Source organism: Monodelphis domestica, chromosome 3 (assembly GCF_027887165.1).
Source record: "Monodelphis domestica isolate mMonDom1 chromosome 3, mMonDom1.pri, whole genome shotgun sequence".
Lineage (NCBI taxonomy): Eukaryota > Metazoa > Chordata > Mammalia > Didelphimorphia > Didelphidae > Monodelphis > Monodelphis domestica.
In genome coordinates, this window is record NC_077229.1 from 316,971,647 (window position 1) to 316,980,141 (window position 8,495).

Here is an 8,495-nt window from a genome sequence, read left to right on the forward strand (position 1 = left end):
TTATATCCAGTCTTTACCTGAAACCCTTAAAGGCAGGGAAATTCATCAGCTCTTAAAGTAGTCCATTTTATTCTTGTAACTCTCTAATTATTAAGAAGTTTTTCCTGCCATCAAGACTAAATTGGCCTGTAGGGCAACTAGGTGGCCCAGTGGATAGAGACAGGGTGGGGACAGGAGTTTCTGGGTTTAAATGTGATTTTAGGCACTTCTTATCTGGGCAAGACTTTTAATCCCAATTCTCTAGCCCTTATCACTCTTCTGCCTTGGAACCAATACTTAGAATTGATTCTTTGATGGAAGGTAAAGTTAAAAAAAAAAAGAATAAATTGGCCTCAGATACACTAATCCATTTCTCCTGGCTCTCCCCTCTAGCATCAAAGTTTAATTCTAGATAGAAAAAGGAAAATCCTTTAACAAAAAACTTTTTCATTGTCCTCAGCTTTCCTCCTCCACTTTAGCTCATAAGGGGATTTAGAATCACTGATTAAATTTGTTGCAAAAATGCCACACTTTGCTTTAATCTCTGTGACTTGGTCTTCAATCTTTAAATCATTTCCCTTTAAAAATCTAAGTTGGAAAGCAATGGGTTCAAATCAAGAAAACATCTAATGCCCAGTGGACTTACGCGTAGGCTATGGGGGGTGGGGGGGGGGAGGAAAAGAAAATGATCTATGTCTTTAACGAATAATGCTTGGAAATGATCAAATAAAATATATTTAAAAAAAAAAACAAAAAAATCTAAGTTGGTTGATGAGTTCCTTATGCATCCACCTTGATTTAGACAAATTTTGTTTTTCTTTGTCATTTGAATTATTTTCCTTTGTGTCATTAGAATGTCATTATATTATCTATCTCCTAGTCTTCCTCAGTTGACTTCCCTATATAATTTCCTTAATCAGTTGTTAATCATTTGTCAATCTGGAATATGGAAAGTATAGACTGTGCCCAAGTTTCCAATAGACCAATGGGTTTTATTAGAGTCAATTTAACAGTTTCCTGTGGCAATAGTTCATTCTATGGGAAGTCAGACACTTTTTGTTTCTAGAATTATAACTCCAAAAATATATTTTTCCTTTCTTAGTTTTTTAATAGATGTTCTTCTAACAGTAAAACAAAGAAGTTGCAATAGAATAAGATGATGCCAATCCCCTGGTAAAATCCATTTTTCATCATCAACAAAGGCTTGAGAGTCCAAGGAATAAAAGAAAATTTGAAAGAAAATTTTATTATTTCATTCTTTGTTTTATGTTATTATTGTATCATATTATTAATTATCATATAATTATTTTAATTATCTTTTTTAATGCAAATAACATCATGTTGATCAACTGCCACTAATGGCTATCTTGAGCTCTTGGAATAACAGGGCCCCCTAGAACATTAGTCTTGCTTCCATCTTAACTTTTCTCCCTTCATTCCCCACCCTTCCCAAGCAGCATCAAGGGGAGCAGCCCTTAAAAAGAGTCTGATATTCCTGCTACCACTTTCAACAACCACTAACCAACTCCCACCAATGGAGAGAGAAGACCAAGAGTCCCAGAAATAAAAGTAGCTTCCATATGTCCAGTCCTGCTTCTGGCTTAGCCTCTAAAGGCTAAGGAGAGAAGCCTTTCTGGGCTTTTTGTGGGTTTGAAATGATTCAATAGGCATGATTGCAGCAGTATTCTAATCCCTGCTCCTCCCCATACAAGTGAATCTTGTTTTTTTTTTTAATAGGTATTTCATGTCACTGATATTTGATTGGAGACTAAAGCTTCAAATATGTTGATATTCTCTGGTGACTTGAGTACAAGGCACAGGGAATCACAGATTCTCTCTGATGGTTGGCCTTAGGAAAGGGGCCTCCTTAAATGGAAGTTCTAGGAAGAGCTATCTAATCTGATGGAGAGGTCAGAGGAATAGATGGTATTTCTAATGTGTGAAATTGGAAATTTCCATTCCAAAACTGTAGTGAGTTTCTGAGATGAAGAAATTTCTGGGACACCATAGGGAAAGTTGTGAGTGCAGTCTGGGCAAGAATGAAGAAATCCCCACCTCTAGTGGCTAGCAGGTAGAGAGGAGAGTCACTGAAGCCCTGAAAAGATATATATTTCTTATGTCCCAAGTTGGAACTGAGAATATATTTTCCCATTGTTACACATAATAACTGAGTTCCATGCTACTGCAAATATATTACTGTTCTTAATACATATCTTAGCTATTAGATAGATTTTTCTGGGCTGACTTGGGAAAACATTTTTAGTATGATTATATAAAGAATAATATATAAAATTGTCTTTAATAATAAAACCTATTGGCAAACAAGGCATAGCTTATATTTTCTATATTCCAAATTGATGTGATTTACAATTGATTAAGGAAATGAGAAAAACAAGATTAAATTTAAATGTTGTCCTCTGATTCTAAATACTGTCTCCTAGAACTAGAAGATTAATATTCTTTGAATAGAGAATGTTAACCTCTGGAGAATTACATATTAATTTGTTAATAATTAATATATTACATTTAAAGCATTCGTTTTTTAAATCTTGTCAAGATATAAGCTCTTAACTATATTTTTAAAAATTCAGAATTGTATTATGAAAATACTGAAATAAAATTTTATATAAACTTTAAAAATTATTTCAAAATTTATTTTTAATGCCATTTAAAAATTACTTGTAATTTTTAAGTGATAAGTCACTTATGATTTTTAAATTAAAATGATTTTAAATTACAAAAGAGGATGGGGTCATGATGATGGAGGAGCAGAAAGTACAGTAAGCTCTCTGCCAAAAAAATAATCTTCCAAAAAGATCTAGAAAATGTACCATACCAAATCCTGATGGGGAAATCCATGGGGGGGGAAGGGGGGAAGAATCATGATGAGTCATTTTTTTCTAGCTCAAGTCAGCATAGGGAAACAGAAAGAAAGATCTAAAGATACTGGGGACAGAGTCTGGCAAATAGCACACCAAGAAATATTCTAGTAGAGGGAGAGGCTGTGGATCAGGGCAAGAAGAATCTCAGATCCAGCACAAAGACACTTAAACTTCTTTGAGATATGAGAACAGGTACCAGATGGCAATTCTGTTTCTCATTACCCAAGTCAGAGTCACAGATTTGGGACAGACTAAGGAGAGACCCTAACCATAGTGATGGTAACCCATTCTAAGGAGAAGCTGCAGACCTTAAAATTTACCAAGAGGGGAACAAATTCAGAATCAAGAAACAATGATAAGGTATGGACCTTATGAGTGGAGCAGGTCTCAGTTCTAGCCTCTATCCCAGTCTGAAGCACATATTGGAATAACTAGGACAGGAATCTCAGACCAAAAAGGATATTCTAATATCTATCAATAAATCAGTTCTTTCGATCTGAACCAGTAGAGCTTTCCAGCTGGCTGCTAGCTGCTGTGTCCATCAGTAGTCTACTGCAATTCCAAGCAGGGGCAAATCCACAGGTGTGTTCCTCAGACCAAACTCAAGGCATAAACTTGCCTAACTTAGACAAACAGGACAGTGATCAGACTTCTCTGAATCAGACCTCTCTAGGAGCACTAAAAGCTTGCAGGTCCCTGGCCTGAGACCCTGGGATAACTTCATACTACCAAGAAAACAATTGCAGGACCAGTCAAGACATTCCCTCCAGAAGTGGCCAGAGCCTGGCACTAATGGAAGTCAGGAAATGGACTGGAAGAATCAAACAAAAAAAAGAATTCTGGGGGCAGCTGGGTAGCTCAGTGAATTGAGAACCACGCCTAGAGATAGGAGGTCCCAGGTTCAAATTTGGCCTCAGACACTCAGACAGTTCTTTCATAATTCACCCCATTGCGTAGTGTAAAAATTAAAATTAATACACAATATTTCAAGTATTATATTTTATAAGGTTTATTAATAATCACTAGAAGTAAAGGAACAAAAAGGTAATTTATCTAACAAAATAAAACCACAAACTCAAGCTAATCTATTTGCTCAAAAGTACCTGCTCCACCAAAGCCAAGACAAGAAGGAAAAAGCAAGCTAGGTGGAAAGAGGGAGAATTTATATCCTGCCTACATCAGTACATCAATACGTAATGACAGGAGGAGAGTGGGGTGCTGGGTAATATAGTTCAAGGGTTCAATATTTCTAATTACACACTAGCCCTTACCATTTTTATTGATTCTAAGGTGGAAGGAAAGAGTTTAAAAAAAATAAATATGAAAAAGAATCCCACTATAAAATTTGATTTATGGTAACAGGGATGTTGAAGACATAAAAATAGAAAAAGGGAACAACTCCAAAATGTTTACAAGTCTAAGTCTCAAAGAAAAATCCAGCTTGAGCTAGACTTTCTAGAACAGATGAAACAAGAGGTTGGGTTTTGTTTTTCAAAGAGCTAAAAATATTCTTATAAGAAAAATGAGAGCACACTGGGGGGAAAATTGGAAAAGAAATGAGTTTTGGAAGAAAAAATCAGAAAGGAAATTAATAGTTTGGCATAAGAGGTAAAGAACTAGTCACAAATTACCTAAAAATTGGAATGGACTAATTAGAAGCTGAGAACTCCATGAAACAAGAAATAACAAAAACAAAGTCAAAAGGCTGAAAAAAAAAGAAGAAATTATAATGTATCTAATGACAATTTGGGGGAGGTATAATCAATGGGAAAAATTGTTTTGCTTGACTATACATAAATTTTTTAAAGTACTGCAGAGGGGTTGTTTTCCTTTTTCAGCTGAGAGGGAAATTGAGAGAAAAAAAGGCATATTTTTGCTGATTAAAAAAACTAAAATTAAAGGTATTTAGCTCAGGTGATACCTTTCTATGAACCTCTCCTATATTGGACCCTGACCCCCAATGTTGTTAGTACTTCCCCCTTCTTAATTTTCCTTGACCAATAAATTACTTTGGCATGTTTTACTACTCCTCTAACAAAGTAAGAAAAGTAACAAAAGTATTCTTAAGTATAGAGACTCATTTTTGTCATTGTATCCCTAGTACTTAGCACAGTGTTTTATCATATTAAGTAATTTGTAAATGTTGCTTGCATTAAATTCAGATGAATTGTTGAAAAAATCACTTATAGAAACTCACAAAGTCAGATAGTGATTCCATAGGCACAATAACCAAAAGACCATGTTGGCATTAGGAGGCTCCCTGAATAGCTGAGAAGAAACAGCACTGTAGAAGTTAGACAACGAATTGTCTTAGGGGTGTTTAGGGGCAAAAGACATCATTTTCTTTCTCTCTTTTTTTCCATGTGAATTAGTTTATTTAGTTAATTTAGAACATTATTCCTTGGTTACAATAATCACATTATTTCCCTCCCTCCCCTCCACCCACCCTTCCCACAGCCCACACATAATTTCATTGGGTATTACTTGTATTCTTGATCAGAAAAGACATCATTTTCTGGGGGAAACATGAGAACCCTAAATGCTTTAGGCCTAGAAAGAACCTTGGGCAAAGCCAGGTTATTAGCCAAGAGCTCAGCTTCTGTGTTAAATCCCATCTACTGTCAGTGTACTATGGTAAGGCAGGGTGCATAGTTCTGAATGAATCTCCTCTGTTCAGTGAACAAGAGTAGTGTGAGGAAAGTAACCAGAGAGTTCCAGCACAGATGGCCTTTGGCATGCTGTAAAACCAGTCAATGCTCAGTTAATAAAAGCAAATGGGAAGAAAGGTTAACGACTTGCAAAGAGCCAGAAGCAGATACAGACACACAAAGCTCATATAGCTGCAACTAGGGCTTTATTCAAGAGTAATTCCTGTTTAGTCTTAGAGAAGCAACATCTGGTAGGCTATTCTCCTAGAATAGCCTCCCCTCTTCCCCAATTGTTTCTCATGATCATTTTCTGTCCTAGCTCCCAGGCCCTGAGCCAAATCCTCAAAATCTTATCACCATTTCATGTTCCTCACCTGGGACCTCTCTTCCTCTATCCTTTTGCCCTCTGCCTACTATTTCTTCACCCTCTTTACCTCTGGACTCATCTTCGAGGTTGGGAACCATCAAGTTGGGCTGTGGATGTGTGGGCTGGGCTATTTGAAGATAGGTCACTCCTTCTTCTCATAAGACCATATCGGATTAAAGCTATGTTGTACCGATGATTGGAAACCATATCTTTCATAAGTAATACCTGCAATCATTATAAATGCGGTACATATGGGCAGAGACGGGATACCAGCATCTCATTCTCTGATGAACTTCTCACCACAACTAACTTTATCTAAAGATTCAAAGTTCCTAATTATAGTTCTGGAGTCAGGAAATGCTTCTGTGGAACTCAAGTAACTAGACATCTTCAAAGAGGACCAAGAAGGCAACTAACTGGAGGCCAACCCGGATTTCAGGTTGGTAGTTGTGAGATTTTATTGCAAAATGATAAGCAAACAGAGATTAAGTGACTTGCCCACAGTTGCACAGTTAGCAAGTATATGAGGCCAGATTTGAACTTGGGTCTTCTTGACTCCACAGAGTAGCCATTAATGGGTCATGTACAAACTAGAATTGAGCTAGAGAAAGAATGTTAGTCCAGTTTTATTATGTGTAAGGGCTAATTATGTATTTATGTATGTCTGTATATATGCATATTTTCAGCCTGGCTGAAAGCTAGCAAGAATTGTCCTTCCAGCCTTACGGTCTGGAATTTTGGAAATTGTCATGGTGTGTGTGGTAATTTTTGATTGGATTCTCAATAACTTTCTAAGTGACCTTGGGTAAATCTCTTAATGTTTCTAAGACTGACTTTCATTTATGAAATCTCTTACTAGGTTACAATCAAAACTCCTCTATCATGCTCTAGACAACTCTTCATTCAGGGAGATAAATTCAGCCCTGGAATTCATACATCCTAAGTACCCTCAGCCTCTGAAGTTCCTCTCTGTTTGGACAGTTCCTCCTAGAGCCTCCATTAAGAAGAACCTGATCCCTTTGATTGGACAGCTCATTCTCAAACCTTTATTTAAGGTGACAGAACCCCCATTGATAGAGGGCACCAAGGCCAGTCAGCTCTTCATTTCCCAGTTAGTTCCACTATACCAACTTTGTTCTTCAGTTTCCTTTGGAAAATAAGCTCCTTAAGGGTAGGAACTGTCTTTTTTTTTTTGCTTGTATTTGAATTGTTAGCTCTTAGCAGTGCCTACTACACACTAAGTGATTAATAAATGTTTAACTGACTAACTCAGAGTTGTTGTGAGAAAATGTAAAATTAATGTGTGAAAGTACTTATGAAGCATTACAGAAAGTACTATTGATAATGAATATTTAAGAAAAACTAATATTACCTGAAGTCCTCCTGATGCAGAAATCTCTACTTTGGTTTCCTTTTAGAAATTACTTTGGACATGAGGCTGGGACCAATAGTCTTGTGTTCATCTTAGAATTCCACATAGCCTGACCAGCAACCTTAGAATGTCCCCAAGAAGATGGGAACTGTCAAGGATCAGCTGATTGTGAATGTCCTAAAGGAAGACCAGATTCCCCATAACAAGATCACTGTTGTTGGGGTTGGTGCAGTTGGCATGGCATGTGCCATTAGTATCTTAATACAGGATTTGGCTGATAAATTTGTCCTAGTTGATATCATATAAGACAAACTAAAAGGAGAGTTGATGATCCTCTAACATGGTAGTCTTCTCCTCAGAACACCAAAGTCTGGCAAAGAACATAAACCTCAAACTCAAAGCTGGTTATTGTTATAGCTGGGACATGTCAGCAGGAAGGAGAAGGTCGTCTTAATTTTGTCCAGCATAATGTGAATATCTTTAAATCCCAATATTGTTTTAAAAAACAACAACCCTAAATGCAAGCTTTTTGTTGTCTCCAATTGAGTGGATCTTTTGACATATGTGGCCCAGAAGCTAAGTGACTTTCCTAAAACCATGTTATTGGAAGTGGTTGCAATCCGGATTCTGCCCATTTCTGTTAATTGATGGGGGAAAGGTTTGGTTTCCACTCTTCGAGTTGTCATGGATGGGGGAACATGGAGACTCTAGTGTTCCTGTGTGGAGTGGGGTGAATGTTGCTGGTGTTTCTGAAGAATATTTGTCCTGCTTTAGAAACTGATGGTGATTCAGAACATTGGAAAGATTTTCACGAACAGGTGGTTGAAAGTGTTTATGAGATCAATCAAGTCCAATCCTAACTGTCATTAGAAGACAATTAATTTGAGGCAGCTGGTGAAATTTTAAAGATAATTTAAGGAGAATTATATACATTTAAGATAATGTATTAGGATAGCTTTAGTTAAATAGATTTAATCTTTAGATAGTAAGAATAGATTAGTGTAGATTTACTCCAGTGAACATGAAGCAGTCCCTTGAAGGACAGACAGGTTTAGGGTTATTGTTAGAAATCTTAATGTTAGATTTAATAGAGCCTGCTTTATTTCTACCTTTTATCCTGTCCCTGACCTTTCTCTTAATTATAAATAAATATTGTTGGATTATGTAAACCTTAAAATTTCTTAGACTTATAAATGTTGGAAATTTCACCATTGGGAAATTTCATACTTGGAAAATTTCCTATCGAG

At 36.5% G+C, this 8,495-nt stretch overlaps 1 pseudogene; it reads left to right on the forward strand.

Annotated features, from left to right (window-relative positions):
- The first annotated feature begins 7,107 nt into the window (after positions 1-7,107).
- LOC100029155 (L-lactate dehydrogenase A chain-like) lies at positions 7,108-8,495 on the forward strand (annotated as a pseudogene).